This window comes from Phyllobates terribilis, unplaced genomic scaffold (assembly GCF_046119375.1).
Source record: "Phyllobates terribilis strain yellow unplaced genomic scaffold, ASM4611937v1 Scaffold_1__5_contigs__length_1240528914, whole genome shotgun sequence".
NCBI lineage: Eukaryota > Metazoa > Chordata > Amphibia > Anura > Dendrobatidae > Phyllobates > Phyllobates terribilis.
In genome coordinates this window covers 632,973,869-632,995,571 of record NW_027362761.1, presented here as the reverse complement: position 1 = coordinate 632,995,571, position 21,703 = coordinate 632,973,869, and the positions used below count along the sequence as shown (strand labels likewise).

General features: G+C 45.9%; 1 pseudogene; it reads right to left on the bottom strand.

Moving 5' to 3' along the window:
- LOC141154860 (mitochondrial fission regulator 2-like) overlaps positions 1-21,703 on the bottom strand; it is a 78,770-nt pseudogene that overhangs the window by 30,800 nt on the left and 26,267 nt on the right.

Genomic DNA, 21,703 nt, shown 5'->3' with positions numbered 1-21,703 from the left:
GTGACACAGGCAAAGTGTGCCTGTTGTAGGTCAAGAGGAGCAGGACACAGGCAATGTGTGCCTGTTGTAGGAGAAGAGGAGAAATACACAGGAAATGTGTGGATGTTGTAGGAGAGTTGAGTATTTGCGTGTTGATTTGACAGATTTGTGTGTGCTGATGTAGCATCAGACTGCATGTGTGGCAATGTACTATGGGGGCCTCTAACTGTGTGAAAAGCTGGGGGGCATCATACTGTGAGTGAAGGACATTTTTGGGGCAAGGAAAGTCTTACCAAGCTGTGTGGATACACTAAGGGCTTTACTAAGAGCAATATTTTGGTGTGGGCACATATAAATAACTGGGCAAGGTTAGGGTACTGGCTTGGTGGAAAGCAGAAATTAGCTTGGCACACTATGTGCACCATAGGGCGTGTCCCTCTTTCTTATTCAAAAGTTGGAAGGTATGTCTGTAGTCTATCAGAGGTGTCCGGTTTCATAGGTAAGGTTAGTGGGCTTGCAAGCATTGCTCTGAAGCCAGTCAGATTGCTGGATCTGCTTGCAGCATGGGAATTCACACAGGTTGTGTGAGTAACTCAGCCATGCTGCAGGATCAAATGTCAGGAGCTCAATTGCCCTTTGGCATGCAGGACATTGGGAGTGATAGGAATTGTGCGGGAATTATCTCCGAGACAAACCCGTTAATTAATTCTTGAAAAGTAACTCAACTTTGAATTCATTCTTTGTATGTATACTTTTGTAGGCACTTTCCATTTTTGCCGGCCCCGACCCACACCGATCTGTAGACATGGAAAGTGCCTACAAAAAGTTCCTCACTAGGAACGAAACGTTGCCACTGCAATGACTATGTGTCAATAAATCACCATTTTTCACTGAAGAGTGGAGTGCTGCCTGTGTCTTCATGAAATATACTGCTCAAAAAAATAAAGGGAACACTTAAACAACAGAATATAACTCCAAGTAAATCAAACTTGTATGAAATCAAACTGTCCATTTAGGAAGCAACACTGATTGACAATCAATTTCACATGCTGTTGTGTAAATGGAATAGACAATAGATGGAAATTATTGGCAATTATCAAGACACCCTCAATAAAGGAGTGGTTCTGCAGGTGGGGACCACAGACCACATCTCAGTACCAATGCTTTATGGCTGATGTTTTGGTCACTTTCAAATGTTGGTTGTGCTTTCACACTCGTGGTAGCATGAGATGGACTCTACAACCCACAGAAGTGGCTCAGGTAGTGCAGCTCATCCAGGACGGCACATCAATGCGAGCTGCGGCAAAAAGGTTTGCCGTGTCTGTCAGCGTAGTGTCCAGAGGCTGGAGGCGCTACCAGGAGACAGACCAGTACACTAGGAGACATGGAGGGGGCCGTAGGAGGGCAACAACCCAGCAGCAGGACTGCTACCTCCGCCTTTGTGCAAGGAGGAACAGGAGGAGCACTGCCAGAGCCCTGCAAAATGACCTCCAGAAGGCCACAAATGTGCATGTGTCTGCACAAACAGTTAGAAACCGACTCCATGAGGGTGGTATGAGGGCCCAACGTCCACAGATGGGGGTTGTGCTCACAGCCCAACACCGTGCAGGACGCTTGGCATTTGCCACAGAACACCAGGATTGGCAAAGTCGCCACTACCGCCCTGTGCTCTTCACAGATGAAAGCAGGTTCAAACTGAGCACATGTGACAGACATGGAGACTCCATGGAGAGCGATATGCTGCCTGCAACATCCTTCAGCATGGCCGGTTTGGCAGTGGGTCAGTAATGGTGTGGGGTGGCATTTCTTTGGAGGGCCACACAGCCCTCCATGTGCTCGCCAGAGGTAGCTTGACTGCCATTAGGTACCAAGATGAGATCCTCAGACTCATTGTGAGACCATATGCTGGTGCGGTTGGCCCTGGGTTCCTCCTAATGCAGGACAATACCAGACCTCATGTGGCTGGAGTGTGTCAGCAGTTCCAGCAAGATGAAGGCATTGAAGCTATGGACTGGCCCACCCGTTCCCCAGACCTGAATCTGATTGAGCACATCTGGGACATCATGTCTCGCTCCATCCACGAACGTCACGTTGCACCACAGACTGTCCAGGAGTTGGCAGATGCTTTAGTCCAGGTCTGGGAGGAGATCCCACAGGAGACCATCCGCAACCTCATCAAGAGCATGCCCAGGCGTTGCAGGGAGGTCATACACTCACGTGGAGGCCACACACAATACTGAGCCTCATTTTGACTTGTTTTAATGACATTACATCAAAGTTGGATCAGCCTGTAGTGTGTTTTTCCACTTTCATTTTGAGGGTGACTCCAAATGCAGGCCTCCATTGGTTAATAAATTTGATTTCCATTGATGATTTTTGTGTGATTTTGTTGTCAGCACATTCAGCTTTGTAGAGAACAAAGTTTTCAATGAGAATATGTCATTCATTCAGATCTAGGATGTGTTATTTGAGTGTTCCCTTTATTTTTTTGAGCAGTGTATATACAGGGTGGGCCATTTATATGGATACACCTAAATTAAATGGGAATGGTTGGTGATATCAACTTCCTGTTTGTGGCACATTAGTATATGAGAGGGGGAAAACTTTTCCAGATGGGTGATGACCATGGTGGCCATTTTGAAATCAGCCATTTTGGATCCAACTTTATTTTTTTCAATGGGAAGAGGGTCATGTGACACATCAGACTTATTGAGAATTTCATAAGAAAAACAATGGTGTGCTTGGTTTTATTTATTATTTCATGATTTTTTTACAAGTTTATGACCACTTATGAAATGTGTTCAAAGTGCTGCCCATTGTGTTGGATTATCAATGCAACCCTCTTCTTCCACTCTTGACACATTGATAGCAGCACCGCTGAAGAAATGCTAGCACGGGCTTCCAGTATCCGTTGTTTCAGATGTTGCACATCTCGTATCTTGATGGTATGGTGTTGTATATGGGGTACAAAGATAGTGGGGCCATTCTTCATCAATGGAAACCTGAATGCCACTGGATATTTGAAATTGCTACAAGATGATGTGTTGCCCTCTTTATGCACTGAAGGTGGCAAGTTCCCTGAGTTTTTCCAACAAGATGGTGCACCACCACATTATGGGTGTCAGGTCCGAGCATTTTTACATGAACAGTTCCCTGGAAAGTGGATTGGTCATCGTGGGCCAGTTGAATGGCCACCAAGGTCTCCTGATCTGACCCCCTTAGACTTTTATCTTTGGGGTCATCTGAAGGCAACTGTCTATGCTGGGAAGATACGAGATGTGCAGCATCTGAAACAACGGATACTGGAAGCCTGTGCTAGCATTTCTTCTGCGGTGCTGCTATCAATGTGTCAAGAGTGGAAGAAGAGGGTTGCATTGACAATCCAACACAATGGGCAGCACTTTGAACACATTTTATAAGTGGTCATAAACTTGTAAAAAACTTGTAAAAAACTCATGAAAGAATAAAGTTACGTTAAAACCAAGCACATCATTGTTTTTCTTATGAACTTATCAATAAGTTTGATGTGTCACATGACCCTCTTCCCATTGAAAAAAATAAAGTTGGATCCAAAATGGCCGACTTCGAAATGGCCGCCATGGTCACCACCAATCTGGAAAAGTTTTCCCCCTCCCATATACTAATGTGTCACAAACAGGAAGTTGATATCACCAACCATTCACATTTAATTTAGGTGTATCCATATAAATGGCTAAATGGCCCACCCTGCATTATATTATATAATTTTTTTTTTCTAAATTATATATATACAGTACAGACCAAAAGTTTGGACACACCTTCTCCTTTAAAGATTTTTCTATATTTTCATAACTATGAAAATTGTACATTGTACATTCACACTGAAGGCATCGAAACTATGAATTAACACATGTGGAATTATATACTTAACAAAAAAGTGTGAAACAACTGAAAATATGTCTTATAATCGGTTCTTCAAAGTAGCCACCTTTTGCTTTGATGACTGCTTTACACACTTTTGGCATTCTCTTGATGAACTTCAAGAGGTAGTCTTCCAACAATCTTGAAGGAGTTCCCAGAGATGCTTAGCACTTGTTGGCCCTTTTGCCTTCACTCTGCCGTCCAGCTCACCCCAAACCATCTCGATTGGGTTCAGGTCTGGTAACTGTGGAGGCCAGTGAGGTGAGTTTGGGGTCATTGTCCTGTTGAAAACTAAATGATGGTCCAACTAAATGCATATCGGATGGAATAGCATGCCGCTGCAAGATGCTGTGGTAGCCATGCTGGTTCAGTATGCCTTCAATTTTGAATAAATCCCCAATAGTGTCACCAGCAAAGCACCCCGGCACCATCACACCTCCTCCTCCATGCTTCATGGTGGGAACCAGGCATGTAGAGTCCATCCGTTCACCTTTTCTGTGTCGCACAAATACACGGTGGTTGGAACCAAAGATCTCAAATTTGGACTCATCAGACCAAAGCACAGATTTCCACTAGTCTAATGTCCATTCTTTTTGTTCTTTTGCCCAAACAAGTCTCTTCTGCTTGTTGCCTGTCCTTAGCAGTGGTTTCCTAGCAGCTATTTTACCATGAAGTCCGGCTGCACAAAGTCTCCTCTTAACAGTTGTTGTAGAGATGTGTCTGCTGCTAGAACCCTGTGTGGCATTGACCTGGTCTCTAATCTGAGCTGCTGTTAACCTGCGATTTCTGAGGCTGGTGACTTGGATAAACTTATCCTCAGAAGCAGAGGTGACTCTTGGTCTTCCTTTGCTGGGGCGGTCCTCATGTGAGCCAGTTTCTTTGTGGCGCTTGATGGTTTTTGCAACTGCACTTGGGGACACTTTCAAAGTTTTCCCAATTTTTCGCACTGACTAACCTTCATTTCTTAAAGTAATGATGGCCACTCGTTTTTATTTACTTAGCTGCTTTTTTCTTGCCATAATACAAATTCTAACCGTTTATTCAGTAGGACTATCAGCTGTGTATCCATCAGACTTCTGCACAACACAACTGATGGTCCCAACCCCATTTATAAGGCAAGAAATCCCACTTATTATACCTGACAGGGCACACCTGTGAAGTGAAAACCATTTCCGGTGAGTACCTCTTGAAGCTCAACAAGAGAATGCCAAGAGTGTGCAAAGCAGTCATCAAAGCAAAAGGTGGCTACGTTGAAGAACCTAGAATATAAGACATATTTTCAGTTGTTTCACACTTTTTTGTTAAGTATATAATTCCACATGTGTTAATTCATAGTTTTGATGCCTTCAGTGTGAATGTACAATTTTCATAGTCATGAAAATACAGAGAAATCTTTAAGTGAAAAGGTGTGTCCAAACTTTTGGTCTGCACAGTGTATATATATATATATATAATCTAACTACACTTTATCACTGTACCATTTAAAGGGAATCTGTCAGTAGGATCAACCCTCCTAAGCCGTCTATATGGGCATGTACGTCATAGGAAGCTAACTAAATTGATACCTTGATATCTGCGATCTGATGGCTTATTCCAAAGAAATCTACATTTTTCTTAATATGTAAATGAGCTGTGAAAAAAAGTGGAAAATCCAGCAACCACAAAATTCATTAAAACATCACATTTATTTGTAGATTAAAACATGAAAAAGTAAAATTTAAAACATGTTAGCACAACGGTCTACACGAGCTCTTAATCATGGCCCCAACATAGATCTCCTGGAGAATCTGACTCCAGAGTTCAATTTGAATGAAAGGTTCTGTTACCAGTGTGAGACATGTAATGACTGACAGTCTGCTCTCCTGATCTACATCTCTCACACTGGTAATGTGTCCTTTCATTTAAAATAAGCTCAATAAACTCTGGAGGCAGATTCTCAGGGAGATCCACGTCCGACCCACAGCTCATTTACATATTAAGAAAATGTGAATTTCTCTGGAATATGACATCAGATCGCAGACATGAAGGTATCATTGTATTCAACTTTCTATGACCTACACGCCACATAGACGGCTTAGGTTGGTTGATCCTTCCGACAGACTCCCTTTAAGGCTCCACAAACAGTGGTGATGCCACAAGTATAGGCATGAAATCATAAGGGATGGCAAACCTTTAGATTCATTTCTGGAACCTCTTGGACATTCGTGATGACAGATACTGAGAACAAGAGTGGTATATGCAAAAAAAGAGTGGTGTGTCCTCTTTACAGTGGATCTGTCAACGGATTCCACAATTCAAATCATATACATTGTTAGATAGATGGCTTAAACCTAGCGAAACAGGTCAGAATGGCTGTATGATACTGATATAATAGGATGGTCATTTTTATGAGTCCACCTACAGAGTTAGAGAGCTCAGAAGCTGTAGTGTTTTTAATCTCCACCCAACCTGACTTGCAGCTGCAGCTTGTACTGAGAAGTGTGAGATCTCAGCAGCAGGAGGAATAGATCCGCTTTAAGCCTCTACTGTGAATAATGATGCTACCTAATAATTCACAAGTGTTGACATCACTGCTTGATTTCACATTGGAGGCCACAGTCAGTGATTTGGCCAGATAAGTTCCATTTAAAAGGATTTTCCAAAAAAGTTATCCAAGATGGCCGCCTTTACATATTTCAAAATGCAACCCATCCTGGGCACGCATTGTTACAGTTTACACCCCTATGACTGAAAGCGGGAGGCTTCCGGGGGATAAAGTTAATTTCCTCCCGGCAGACAGGCTCCTAGTGCAGTGGCAACACATGGTCAGAATGCTATTTCCCTGCAGATTAAACCCATATCGGCAGGTTAATAGCGGTTTTTCACACAACCGGTTCATTTTAATACACTGTGGATTCACATGACTTAGAAGTGCACCAACCTAGAAATGAGGTCGAGGGCACGATTCCAATGGCAGTAATGTTACAATAATTTGAACCACACTACGGGTCCAGCCATATGTCTTACGCTCCAAAATTTGGATACCCTACAGAGGAATAAGCCAGAAAAACATACAGTTAGGGAGAAGTCGGCACAGTCAAGTGACCACGCTGGCACAGTTCTGACCTTCTCAGTGGGCATGACATTTCGGTCAGGACTGTGGGAATGAAGTTATGTTACAGGAGCCCCGGGAGAGCTAATGCCGACACCAAGAGGTGAGTATAGAGGTTATTAACCTCTTTATGACGTGGTACGTAATAGTACACACCACGTCATAACCCCCGGATCATCAACCTCATCGATACAGCTGACATGTGCCCGCAACAGCAGCGGGTGGAATCGCGATCCACCCGCGGCTGTTAACTAGCTAAATGCTGCTGTCAATCTCTGACAGCGCCATTTAACCACGCCGGAAGCGCGTCTTTTACATGATCATGGATCACCGATTGGTTCGCATGACCCCAGTGATGGTCATGGCCAGATTGCTATGAGCCCATAGCAAGTGAGCATTTGTGCTACACAGAGGCGATCTGCTCATTGCCTGTATGTAGCAGAGCCGATCAGGCAAGTGCTGTTTCTAGTTTCCCATGAAGACTATTGAAGCAAGCAAAAAGTAAAAAAAAAAAAAGTTTTAATAATGTTAAAAAAATATAAAAAAGTTTAAATCATCCCCCTTTCGCCCCATTTAAAATAAAACAATTAAAAAATAACAAAAAAACACATACACATATTTGGTATTGCCGCGTTCAGAATCTCCCGATCAATATGAAAAAAAATTAATCCGATCGGTAAACGGCGTAACAAGAAAAAAATTCTAAATGCCAGAATTACGTTTTTTTTTGGTCGCCGCAACATTGCAATAAAATGCAATAACAGGCGATCAAAACATTGGATCTACCCCAAAATGGCATCAGCTCGGCGCGCAAAAAATAAGCCCTCACCCGATCAAAGATCCCAAAAAATGGAGACACTAGGGGTCTTGGAAAATGGTGCCTTTTTTTTTTTTTTTTAGCAAACTTTGAAATTTTTTTCATCACTTAAATAAAGAAGAACCTATACATGTTTGGTGTCTACGAACTCGTAATGACCTGGAGAATAATAATGGCAGGTCAGTTTTAGCATTCAGTAAACGTGGTAAAAAAAAAAAAAAAACCTGTGGAATTGCACTGTTTTTGCAATTTCACAGCACTTGGATTTTTTTTTCCCGTTTTCCAGTACATGATATGATAAAACCAATGATGTCGTTCAAAAGTAAAACTTGTCCCACAAAAAATAAGCCCTCACACGGCCATATTGAGAGAGAAATAATAAAGTTATGGCTCTGGGAACAAGGGGAGCAAACAACGAAAACGCAAAAACGGAAAATGCTCCAGTCATGAAGGGGTTAATATATTTGGGGGAAACATAGTGATGGAGAAGGGGTTGTCAGAGTAGTGATTCTTCAGTCACCTTCCTGCTCTGCTGAGATTTCACACTGTCTTTGCCATGGAAGGCCCAGGCGCAGATTAAGTTACCGGCTGACCTACAATAACATGGCTCTATCATTGCCATGGGCAGCGCATGTAGTCATCTCTAAAAGATGTCATTGAGCTGAAAACTCAATCTGCGCATTCGCTGCCCATGGTAATGATGGTGCGAGATTTCGAAAATAGCAGGAAGGTCACTGAAAAAGCAGGGTCCTATTATTCACAGACCAGAGGGGCCGGGAATCACAGACAGGGAGGAGAAGACAGAGTGTACAGTCCAGCCCCTGTGAACGAGATCTGATTAGAAGAAAACTTCAAATGGGGATTAAAGCACCACTCCAGCAGGTTTTTATTATTGCAGTGCTAATCTAAGGTCCCTGACCCTAGTATAATACTTACCCGCCGTCGTCCTCACCTTTCATCGACGATGCTCTAGTCCCGCGGCGCCACCTTGTGACCGCAACTTCTGACTGATCGGAAGTCAAAAGGTAATAGTCATAAGATCTTGCATTGAAAATTGACCTCCGGATTGTCCAGCAAACACTGGAGCGATCCGGCAGGTCACAAACTGCAGAAGACGACTGGAGCGGCGCTGATAGAAGGTGAAGACGGCGGCTGGTAACAAAAAGATTGGGGGCAGGGACCTTAGATTAGAAGCACCACTCCAGCGCTGTAATAAAAAAAAACACTGACGTGGTGATTTAAAGAAGAACAACAAAGCGGCTTTCTTCACCAAAGGTATCAATTTAATCAATATTACAGCACCATCTAAAGTATGTCTTTACTTTAAATTCCAATTTTGTGCTGACAGCTTCTCTTTTTGGCCCACTCTGTCATCCATGACAACTAGGGTCCCAGTTGGTTCACCTACCAATATGTTTTCATTCAATCATACAGAAATAAATATATACCAGAGCCATATATTATATATCAAAATACATATCAAATTGTATTCATTACAACAATGCAAAAACATTTTGACTTATTAAAACATGTTGAACATGGGAAACCACAAGATGGCGCCACAATCCCAGCAGTAGTATGAAACAACAGCCTTTTCCATGAAAATGATCTAGATTATCGCTCAATTCCACATATGTCTAACTTATCCATCTCCTGCTGGTATCATAGTTTTCTATGGTTTATAGGGATCTTATCTTGTGGTTTCCCATTTTTAACATGTTTTATATATTTTTTGTATTGTTGTAATTAATAATATTTGATTATGTTTTCTGATATATATGGTCTTGGTGTACATTTATTTCTGTATAATCGTGCTTCCATTTGTACTGAACCTGTTACTCCATCCATGCAGACAATATAGGCTGGTACATTCATTTCTGTTTTTGTGTATTTGTGCTGTGACTGTGGACACATTTGCTAACAATGTGTTTTCATGTCTACTGTGCTGGATATGTACATATGTGTGTTTTTTAAACTATATTTAATAAAAGCTATATTTTATTCCTTTTATGATTGAACAGCATCATAGTGGGTTGAAAGTACATGTCCACAGAGTTGAACAAAATGAAACGTCAAGTTGAATGAGAAGAAAATTGGCACCAGAAATTGTGGCACCCTATATCTCCACAACAGAGCGCGGAAGAAGAAAAATTATAAAATGTAACTTTTTCATCTAAATTTCTGCCATTACATGCAGGAATCTAGAGTTTGTCATGCTTAAAGCGAACCTGTCAGCAGAATTTTGCTAAGTACCGTATATACTCGAGTATAAGCCGACCCAAGTATAAGCCGTGGCAACTAATTTTACAAAAAAAAACCTGGGAAAACATAGACTCGAGTATAAGCCTTGGGTGGGAAATGTAGCAGCTACTGGTAAATTTCCCCATCCTGGTATGCATGGCCCCCTCATCCCCAGTCCTGGTATGCATGGCCCCCTCAACCCCAATCCTGGTATGCATGGCCCCCTCACCCCCAATCCTGATATGCATGGCCTTCTCATCCCCCAATCCTGGTATGCATGGTCTCCTCATCCCCCAATCCTGGTATGCATGGCCTCCTCATCCCCCAATCCTGGTATGCATGGCCCTTTCATCCCCCAATCCTGGTATGCATGGCCCCTTCATCCCCCAATCCTGGTATGCATGGCCTCCTCATCCCCCAATCCTGGTATGCATGGCCTCCTCATCCCACAATCCTGGTATGCATGGCCTCCTCATCCCCCAATCCTGGTATGCATGGCCTCCTCATCCCCCAATCCTGGTATGCATGGCCTCCTCATCCCCCAATCTTGGGATGTATGGCCCCCTCATACCCCAGTCCTAGTATGCATGGCCCCCTCATCCCCCAATCCTAGTATGCATGGCCCCCTCATTCCCCAATCCTAGTATGCATGGCCCCCTCATCCCCCAATCCTAGTATGCATGGCCTCCTCATCCCCCAATCCTGGTATGCATGGCCTCCTCATCCCCCAATCCTGGTATGTATGGCCTCCTCACCCCCCAATCCTAGTATGCATGGCCCTCTCATCCCCCAATCCTAGTGTGCATGGCCCCCTCATCCCCCAATCCTAGTATGCATGGTCCCCTCATCCCCCAATCCTAGCATGCATGGCCCCCTCATCCCCCAATCCTAGTATGTATGGTTTCCTCATCCGCCAATCCTAATATGCATGGCCCCATCACCGTACACATAAAAAAATAAACACTTATTCTCACCTTCCTTCCTCACCTCTACTCCAGCACTGCGTCCTGTTCTGCAGCAGCTCATGTCAGCATCTGAGCAGCGCATGGTGTCACAGCCATGCGCCCTTAGACGCTGATGTGAGCTGCTGCTGCCGGCATGTTCACTCCTCTCCACACCGGGACTATGTGCGTTGTACTGCGGTGGTATTCACACTGTGCCGTAATGAGGCACTGACCCAGTAAAGTTTAACTTAAATGTCTTTATTCTTAACAAACTCACAAAGTAAAGGTAAACGGTATCCTCCTGATCACAGCTGGGTCGTAACACAGTCTTTCTCCAAACCCGTTACCGTGGGCGATGGCACCGACGTGTCACGCTGAGGAGTGCCAGGAGTTTTGCTTCTCTTGGCTCTGTGCTCAGCTTCACACAGGCCTGTATTGCAAAGCCAGCTGCACTGCAACTTGTAGACAAAACACTGACACATCCAAACCTTTGCTGCAGGTTTTTAAATAAGAACTGTGGACATGAGCCACATGCAAGACCCGGGCTGGAGGGAGTGGACCGCCCCACTGTCATCCTGTAGTCTACTCCAAGAATAAAAGCCCATGCTGGGTTTTCTTAAATCTAACTTAGCCAAAAGCTTGACCAAGTTCAAACTTTACTTTTTTCCTGCACTGCAACCACAGCTATGTCTGTGATTGCCATGCACTCCAGCGGGTTCAAAATGCTTCTATGCACATCCTAGGAGACACATATCGTCCCTCGCATATGATCCCTCTCACTGCCTCGCAGTGTGGAGAAGAAGAGTGAATATTCATTCTCTTTAGTACCGTGCCCACTACTAAAGAGAATGAAAATGCTGAAAAATTCGTATTATACTCGAGTATATACGGTAAACTACAGGCGTTATCATGTTGGTGCCGCTACACTAATTAATATGATACCTGAGGTGAAGAAATCCATCTTGTGGTTCTTGTGTAATTAGTGTTTGCAGTTTTTAGTTAATGATATGCCCGTGCTCTGGGGCAGGACTGTAGGCAGGGTCTTATCCTGGTGCTCTAGGCCAGATCAGCAAGATAAAACCCTGTCTACAGGCCGCCCCTATCTGTCTCTCTTTCTGGCTGTCTCTATGATACAGAACATACTTGTCCTTTGGGGCGGCCTGTGGGCAGATCTGTTCTTGCTAATCTGGCCCAGAGTATCAGGATAAGACCCGGCCTACAGTCCCGCCCCAGAGCACAAGAATCTCATTAACTCAAAACTGCAAACAATGATTACACAAGAACCACAAGACGGATTTCTTCACCTCAGGTATCATTTTAATCAGTGCAGCAGCCCCAACATGACACTGCCTGAAGTTTACTTAGCAAAATCCTGCGGACAGGTTTGTTTTCAATTTGTGAAAGGTCCTATTTAAAAGGAATGTGACACAATTTTTATTTTTGTATTAATGATTATATAATTCATAATAATAATTTACTTTTAAAAACAAAATAAAATGTCGTATTTTAAAGGGAACCTGTCACGTCCTAGTTGCTATGTACACTGCCCCCATTGCTTTGTTAGTGATGCAATGTGCATCACTAACAAGCTTTTTGCTTTAAAATCGATGGTAGCATAATGATGAACTTTATATACACTTTGTCTTAGCAGCTCGTATTCAGTCATAGGGGTGTGATCCTGCTATTCAGTCATGGGCAGCACCTCATTCACTCACTGCTGGCGCTGCCCATGTATTTGAATACTGCTCCCGGCAAGGTTGTGTCTAGATTGGAGGTGATTTTTTTGTGAGAGGGAGAAAGCTCGGCCACTTTGTGAATTTTTTTTTTTAAATAAAGTGAGTTTTTTTTATTATCGCTTTCTGTAATATAAAAAATTACACACAGCTCTGATTGTTCAGTTTTGTTAGAATTCAAATTTTCCTGTATGTCCACAAGTCTCAGCCAGCGACGGAGCAGCCGACAGAATCATCAGAATGCACAGCACAAAAGTGGCATAAATTATAACAGTTCTCCAGTGACCTTAGACATTCCTGTAATAATTTGTCACTTCCATGTTGTACATTATGGTGACTGTCGGGGGCGCTCTTTTACGCCTCTCCCCGTGGAGCTCCCTCCACTCTTCACAATGTCGGTGCTGCGGACAGGACTGTGGACAAATGGGAGAAGTCACATTCTGGCAAAACTGAACAATCAGCGATAAGGGGAATTTTTATATTACATAAAGCAACAATAAAAATATAAGTTTCATTAATCAGGAAAAAAAAGAATTTTGCCCAAATCCATAAAATATATAACAGTGTAAAAATACATAAATTATATAACAGTGTAAAAAATCATTTTTGATTTGTTTTTAATGGAGCAAACATCACATGAGCAAATGCATAAAAAAGCATAAGAAAAACATTAAAAAGCCAGTAGAGGCGACTAGACAGCAGTGAGTATAAGGATCCTTGAATCAACTCCGATCTAGTGGTGTCAGTGCTGAACTGTCTACATCGGTCTAGTGGTGACAGTGCTGAACTGTCTACATCAGAGGGGATTTTTTGAGGACCTCACTCCAGCAACTCCGATCTAGTCTCCTCAGCAGTGAAGCGTCTAGAGCGGCGTGGCTAAAGTGAGGAGCACAAAAAATCACCTCCGATCTATACACAACCTTGCAATATTCAAATACATGGGTGGCTTCAGCAGTGACTGAATGCGGTGCTGCCCATGACTGAATGTGAGAATCACACCCCTATGACTGAATACGAGCAGGTAGGACAAAGTGTAGCATCGGCATCTCTGCCTCCTGCCGGGCAGAGACTTCGTTCCCATCAGCGCCGCGGTCCCGGTCCGGTGTCTTCCTGCACCCCTGCTGCTGTGGTGCGCACCGTGCGCAGTTTCCCAGGCACTGTGCTTAGGGCGCGCGCCCTCCTTCCCTTTTTAAGGGGCCGCGCACGCGCCGTCCTAAAGAGTCCCCGGCCAATGGCTGGACGACTTCCCCTATTTAAAGCACCTCCTCCAAAATGGAGGTGCCTGTGCAAGGTTGTTGTTTGTGTGCCAATGTGGCGCCCCTGAGGGTTTGACCACCACAAGGATGCTGCATTTCTTTAATGGAGTGTAATGTTTCTCCTCTGGGGTAAGAACAGTGCGATGGTCAGGAACCTTCCTTCACATCCAACACCACACTTCTCCCACCAGAGGGAACTAGATTGCACCAGGTGCTGCCCTCCTGGTTACAGGGAGACTGGGGAACCAAGAGATAGGGGAACCATTTAATGGGTGAGGATGGAGGACTCACATTTTGGTGACACTGTAAATTTCATATTTAATTAAAAAAAAACCATTTTGGTTCTGGGTCTTTGTATTGTGATCTCCCTCCCTGAGCGTGGATCCTGTGTGAGCCTGCAGAGGACGGAGACACAGCCCTCGTACCTTAGCCTTGGGTCGAGGGGCAGGTTGCAGATAATGGATGTCTCAACCCGGTCAAGGACCATGACCAAGAAGGCCCGGAGCTTAAGAGTGTAGCTCCACAGCAAATGGATCCCAGGGAGGATGCAGACGGAGCAGAGTACGCCACCTGTCCTCGCCTACCTGTTCTATTCAGTGGGATTCCGGCTGCAAGAGGGGAACCGGTCCCCGACACCTCACCTTGCTACTCCACGTCCTGGTCGGGAAAGCCCGGTAGGCCCTGAGGATCCCACCGGGTAACGGAAGGAATGGCGCTGCCACCCGTACCCTTTTTCTGAGAGGAGTTCAGAGGGAGACAAGGCCTATCTACACACAGACAGGAAAGGACCCGGTCTGAAGTCTAGGAACACTCTGGTGCAGGGTCCTGATTTGACACTGGACTTACTCGGAGGTTGTCGGACCCTCTTTGTCTCTGTGACCGCAGGACTCCGCAAGGAGCAGGGAGTCGCCTTCCTACTGCCATCTCTTTAGTGAGTAAAGCCTTGGAAGTTCACCCCTATGGCCTCCGGACTCTTTGTTCTGCACTACACCACACTACGCAGCACTAGACTCCCCTGGACTACTACCCCTGTCGTCCTGTCCCTCTGCCCTGAGGCCCTGCTCCGCCTGTGGGGAGTAGTAACAACCATGGCTGCAATAACACCATGCCTCAGCGGACTGCAGCAGAGCTGGTGGCCTTCACCAGGTTCCACAGGTGGCGTAGTCGAGATCAGCCACTCAACCCGGATAAGCCCATCTCTTTGTTTTAGTGTGACGGCCCTGGGCACGGGTCGGGTCCGGGCCACGGCTGCACCCCATCTCTACATCACAGGACCCGACTCCGAGTCCCCCATCTCCCAGGGTAAGGCCTTATTGGAGACCACGCTGAGTCACACACCAACACTCTCCTCAGCCCTCAGGTTCCAGTGCCCGCAAGCCTGCCTACCCGGAGCACCTGCCAGGTTACCTGCCGTGTCCGCCTGCTTGCTTACCCGGAGCACCTGTCTGACTATTTGCCATACCCACCTGCTTGTCTACCCGGATCACCCACCGGCCTACCTGCCGTGCTTATCCGCTGTACCTGTCAGCTTCTGTCACCTGACCCATGGGAGTCACCTGCTCTCACACAAGGTTGGTCACAGAGTGGAACCTGGTTCACCTGCCCGGTCCCTCCTTGGTTCATGGAGTCAACTAAGCCTCCGTGTGACCTGGGTCGGTCCGAGTAGGCACTTAGTTACGCCCCTCTGGTCCCTCCTTGCATCGAAGCACAGAGGTTCCACCACCCGAATCCGTAACAGTTTGCACAGGCCATGTAATTCGGTGGCCCCCAGGCTCCTTCGCTCCCAGACCTGTACCTGGAGGTCTCTCGTCAGAGATCCCAACAGGAAACTATCCTGTTCTATCTGCGGACAGTCAACTCCCGCCTGGACACGCTGTCGCTTCGGCACTCCATACATGAATATATAAGAAATATTGTATCTAGACTAATGTCACTTTGAAAAATGAAGGTTTTTTGCGCATAATTTGGCCAATTTATGTGTGCCCATCAACCACGACAAGGTCACCTTCGTATGATGGGAAACTATGCTACGCTACCACTGGATATGCCACTCTTGGGCTGTAAGCCTGTATGGACAATATGTCTCTGCTTGGGCTTTTAACCTACAATGTATGGGCTGGTAGAGCTAGTTAAAACCACCTGTGACTGAATGGGAGGGACACATGGTCAGAAAAAAGGCTGTCAAACTTCTAATAGTGTGAACACGTACCTGCTGCAATGCTCCAGGAGCGGAATCCCAAAAATGATTAATAGAAAAAAGAGAGGGGTCGCTCACTGGTCTATTCGGGTGCTCTGAAGAAAAGAGTAATCTCAATTGCAAAAAGAACTTCGGCACTCCATACATGAATATATAAGAAATATTGTATCTAGAATAATGTCACTTTGAAACATGAAGGTTTTTTGCGCATAATTTGGCCAATTTATGTGTGCCCATCAACCACGACAAGGTCACCTTCGTATGATGGGAAACTACGCTACGCTACCACTGGATATGCCACTCTTGGGCTGTAAGCCTGTATGGACAATATGTCTCTGCTTGGGCTCTTAACCTACAATGTATGGGCTGGTAGAGCTAGTTAAAACCACCTGTGACTGAATGGGAGGGACACATGGTCAGAAAAAAGGCTGTCAAACTTCTAATAGTGTGAACACGTACCTGCTGCAATGCTCCAGGAGCGGGATCCCAAAAATGATTAATAGAAAAAAGAGAGGGGTCGCTCACTGGTCTATTCGGGTGCTCTGAAGAAAAGAGTAATCTCAATTGCAAAAAGAACTTCGGCACTCCATACATGAATATATAAGAAATATTGTATCTAGACTAATGTCACTTTGAAAAATGAAGGTTTTTTGCGCATAATTTGGCCAATTTATGTGTGCCCATCAACCACGACAAGGTCACCTTCGTATGATGGGAAGCTACGCTACCACTGGATATGCCACTCTTGGGCTGTAAGCCTGTATGGACAATATGTCTCTGCTTGGGCTTTTAACCTACAATGTATGGGCTGGTAGAGCTAGTTAAAACCACCTGTGACTGAATGGGAGGGACACATGGTCAGAAAAAAGGCTGTCAAACTTCTAATAGTGTGAACACGTACCTGCTGCAATGCTCCAGGAGCGGGATCCCAAAAATGATTAATAGAAAAAAGAGAGGGGTCGCTCACTGGTCTATTCGGGTGCTCTGAAGAAAAGAGTAATCTCAATTGCAAAAAGAACTTCGGCACTCCATACATGAATATATAAGAAATATTGTATCTAGACTAATGTCACTTTGAAAAATGAAGGTTTTTTGCGCATAATTTGGCCAATTTATGTGTGCCCATCAACCACGACAAGGTCACCTTCGTATGATGGGAAACTATGCTACGCTACCACTGGATATGCCACTCTTGGGCTGTAAGCCTGTATGGACAATATGTCTCTGCTTGGGCTTTTAACCTACAATGTATGGGCTGGTAGAGCTAGTTAAAACCACCTGTGACTGAATGGGAGGGACACATGGTCAGAAAAAATACAATACAATATTTCTTATATATTCATGTATGGAGTGCCGAAGTTCTTTTTGCAATTGAGATTACTCTTTTCTTCAGAGCACCCGAATAGACCAGTGAGCGACCCCTCTCTTTTTTCTATTAATCATTTTTGGGATCCCGCTCCTGGAGCATTGCAGCAGGTACGTGTTCACACTATTAGAAGTTTGACAGCCTTTTTTCTGACCATGTGTCCCTCCCATTCAGTCACAGGTGGTTTTAACTAGCTCTACCAGCCCATACATTGTAGGTTAAAAGCCCAAGCAGAGACATATTGTCCATACAGGCTTACAGCCCAAGAGTGGCATATCCAGTGGTAGCGTAGCGTAGTTTCCCATCATACGAAGGTGACCTTGTCGTGGTTGATGGGCACACATAAATTGGCCAAATTATGCGCAAAAAACCTTCATTTTTCAAAGTGACATTAGTCTAGATACAATATTTCTTATATATTCATGTATGGATTGATGAAGTTCTTTTTGCAATTGAGATTACTCTTTTCTTCAGAGCACCCGAATAGACCAGTGAGCGACCCCTCTCTTTTTTCTATTAATCATTTTTGGGATCCCGCTCCTGGAGCATTGCAGCAGGTACGTGTTCACACTATTAGAAGTTTGCCAGCCTTTTTTCTGACCATGTGTCCCTCCCATTCAGTCACAGGTGGTTTTAACTAGCTCTACCAGCCCATACATTGTAGGTTAAAAGCCCAAGCAGAGACATATTGTCCATACAGGCTTACAGCCCAAGAGTGGCATATCCAGTGGTAGCGTAGCGTAGTTTCCCATCATACGAAGGTGACCTTGTCGTGGTTGATGGGCACACATAAATTGGCCAAATTATGCGCAAAAAACCTTCATTTTTCAAAGTGACATTAGTCTAGATACAATATTTCTTATATATTCATGTATAGAGTGCCGAAGTTCTTTTTGCAATTGAGATTACTCTTTTCTTCAGAGCACCCGAATAGACCAGTGAGCGACCCCTCTCTTTTTTCTATCTGGACACGCTGTCCACCCCGACTGTGTCCGTCTCTAACCGAGGGGCACCCACTCCGGCAGCACCTCAACCCAGTGGCGGTATGGCACCTGGCTTCGGATCCTGGCTTTCTGCGCCTCCATGTTTCGATGGTGACCCTGTCCTATGTAGGGGCTTCATAAATCAATGCACGCTGCACTTTGAACTTCTGGCACACCAGTTCGTGTCCGACCGGGCCAAGGTGGCATTCGTCATGTCTCACCTCACCAAAGAAGCGTTGGCATGGCTTAACCCTCTGTGGGAGAGAGGGGATCCTCTGGTGTCCAATCTCCAGGCCTTCCTCGCGGCTTTCCGGAAGGTGTTCGATGAACCTGGACGAAGATCTTTTACTGCTTCCTCACTTCTCCGACTCCGTCAAGGGAGTCTCTCTGTGGGACGGTATGCCGTGCGTTTCCGCACCCTCGCATCTGAACTGGCCTGAAATAATGAGGCACTGGTGTCCGCCTTTTGGGAAGGCCTTTCCGGACGGATCAAGGATGAGCTAGCGGGCCATGACATACCTCCCACCCTGGACGACCTGGTGTCATTAGCTACCCAGATTGACATCCGTTTTCTGGAGCGTGCTAAGGAGACGACCTGGGAGAGAAGACCTCCGCGTCTCGCTCCAACCTCCCAAAACCCAGTCTCTCAACCAGCCATCCCTGGGTGTCTTCTCCAGAGCCAATGCAAAGTGACCAAATCAAGATGGTCAAGTCTCGCCCGGAGACACGCCGCGCCGAGGGGCGTTGCTTCTACTGTGGCAGTATAGAGCATCTGATCCGTTCCTGCCCGGTGAGACAGGGAAACTCCAGTGTCTAGGACCGCTCGTCCTAGGCAAGAGTTCTTCCTCTCCGTCCTTGACTCTGTCCGTTTCTGTCACCAGTGATGAGACCTGCTTCTTCTATACTGTCTATTTGGATTCCAGAGCCGCTGGGAATCTCATTCAACAGGCCGTTGTGGAGCATTATCAGATTCCTACCATACATCTGGCTGAACCTTTGGCGGTTTCCTCTGTGGATGGGAAGCTTATCCTGGAAACCATCTGGCTTGACACTGAGCCTGTAACTCTTCAGGTGGGAATGCTGCACTCGGAGAAGATCTCCTTTCATGTGCTGTCCGGTCTCTCTCATCTCCTCTTGCTTGGTCTGCCCTGGTTACAGAGACATGAGCCCGTCCTGAATTGGAGATCTGGTGAAGTGATCCGTTTGGGTCAGGAATGCCGGAACCAGACAGGACTCATGGTTCATCCTGCTTGACCCCCGTCTAATCCAGCTAACCTACCTGGCCTGCCGGCTCCCTACTGGTCCTATGCGGGCGTCTTTGACAAAAAGGAAGCGGAGACACTACCACCTCATAGACCGTATAATTGCCCCATCGACCTAGTACCTGGTGCTTCACCTCCCCGCGAGCGAATCTACCCCTTGTCGCTGGCCGAGACCCGTGCTATGTCTGAGTACATAGAGGAGAATCTTGCTAGGGGATTTATCCAGAAATCCACCTCTCCAGCTGGAGCAGGATTCTTCTTTGTCGAGAAGAAAGACGGCTCTCTGCGTCCTTGTATCGACTACAGGGGTCTAAACCAGATTACCATCAAAATAAGTACTCCCTGCCTCTCATCTCGGAGCTGTCTGATCGCCTAAAAGGCGCAAAGATTTTCACCAAGCTCGATCTGGTCCGGATTCGCCAGGGAGACGAGTGGAAGACGGCATTCAACTCCCGGGACGGTCACTACGAATACCGTGTGATGCCCTTCGGTCTCTGTAATGCTCCAGCCGTCTTCCAGGAGCTAGTTAACTAGTGTTGAGCCACCCCCGTAGTGTTCGAGTTCGGTTCGGTTCGTCGAACACCCGTGTGTTCGCCGAACTGTTCGTCGAACACCTTCGAACACCGTTAAAACCAATGGCAGGCAAACAAAAACACATAGAAACACATAGAAAACACCTTCAAAGGTGTCCAAAAGCTAACAAACTGCTCAGAAGACATAACTAACACATGGAAAAGTGACAAGTACATATAGTCATGCGAAAATAAAAGAGGTGGAGGAGTAAAAGGAGGGGGAGACACAGATATAGGCATGTCATGCCCTTCTAAAATCCAAAAAGTGAGAAGCCGACACGGCCAGTCCGCTCCTGCCCGTGCCACCTCCGTGTCGCCGGGTTTGTGCCAGAGCCGCGGTGAACCCTGATGGCCAGCCCCCCTCTCCCAATACTGGTGCCTGTCCGCTGGTGGGTCGAGCGAGCCCCCCTGTGGTGGAGGCAGCTCTAAGCTTTTTAATTTAAATTGTCTCTCTAATTTGAATGAATACACTTTAAATCCATTTACAAGGATCTATTGGAGGGCAAGTCTCATGCCAGCAGCCGCGTAATTCCAGCTCCAGTAGCGTCCACTAAAGCTGCTGCAGTTAAAAAGCTTTTATAAGGATCGAGCTCGGCTGTCCACCGCAAGGCATCCTACTGCCAGTCCCAGCCCCTATGCCTTGGGGTGCCTCCTGATGCTCTTAACTGAATATCCCGTGGTCCCGAAGCATTTCCTTTGAAAAAATTAAGTGTCCAAACTACAGGTGGTGTAGCTTGCTTAACAGCCGGGATAATCCGCTGACTAGCAGACACTGCTACTAGGCACAAAGTATTTCCTGGGCTAGATGCAGTTAAAAATTTGTAATTAGATACTCTCGTTGGATGCTGAGAAAGCATTCCATAGAGTCTCCTGGCACGCCATATATGATTCTCTTAAAAAGCTTGGGGTAGGGGTCTAGGGGACCCTTTTATAGCCAAAATCACGGCCCTGTATCACAATACGTCACCTAGGCTGAAGATAAATGGAACTGTAGCACCCTGAGGGCTCGGTTGCTACAGACGTATTGCACCTCACCCAGAGGTGTGATATCTCACTCTCAGGTAAGGATGGAGTGTGGATCAGGACCCGACACCTGCATGCATTACACCACATTGCCGTGGGGCAGGGCGACCAATATGCCCCTGAGATGGGCACGACAGTCCCTGTCCCTGGCTGGAGTGGGGGGAGGGAACACTGAGGAAGGGGAACCCTGTAGTGCAGGAGCAGGGAGGAAGCAGTTCCTGGGTGCATTGAGAAGGGAGTATAAAAGGTGGGCACCATCTTAGTTCAGTGCAGAGAAGTCTGAGCAGAAGTGGCAGGGAGCAGGGGCTCTGCATGAGCTCTGCTCCGGAGGCGGGCCTA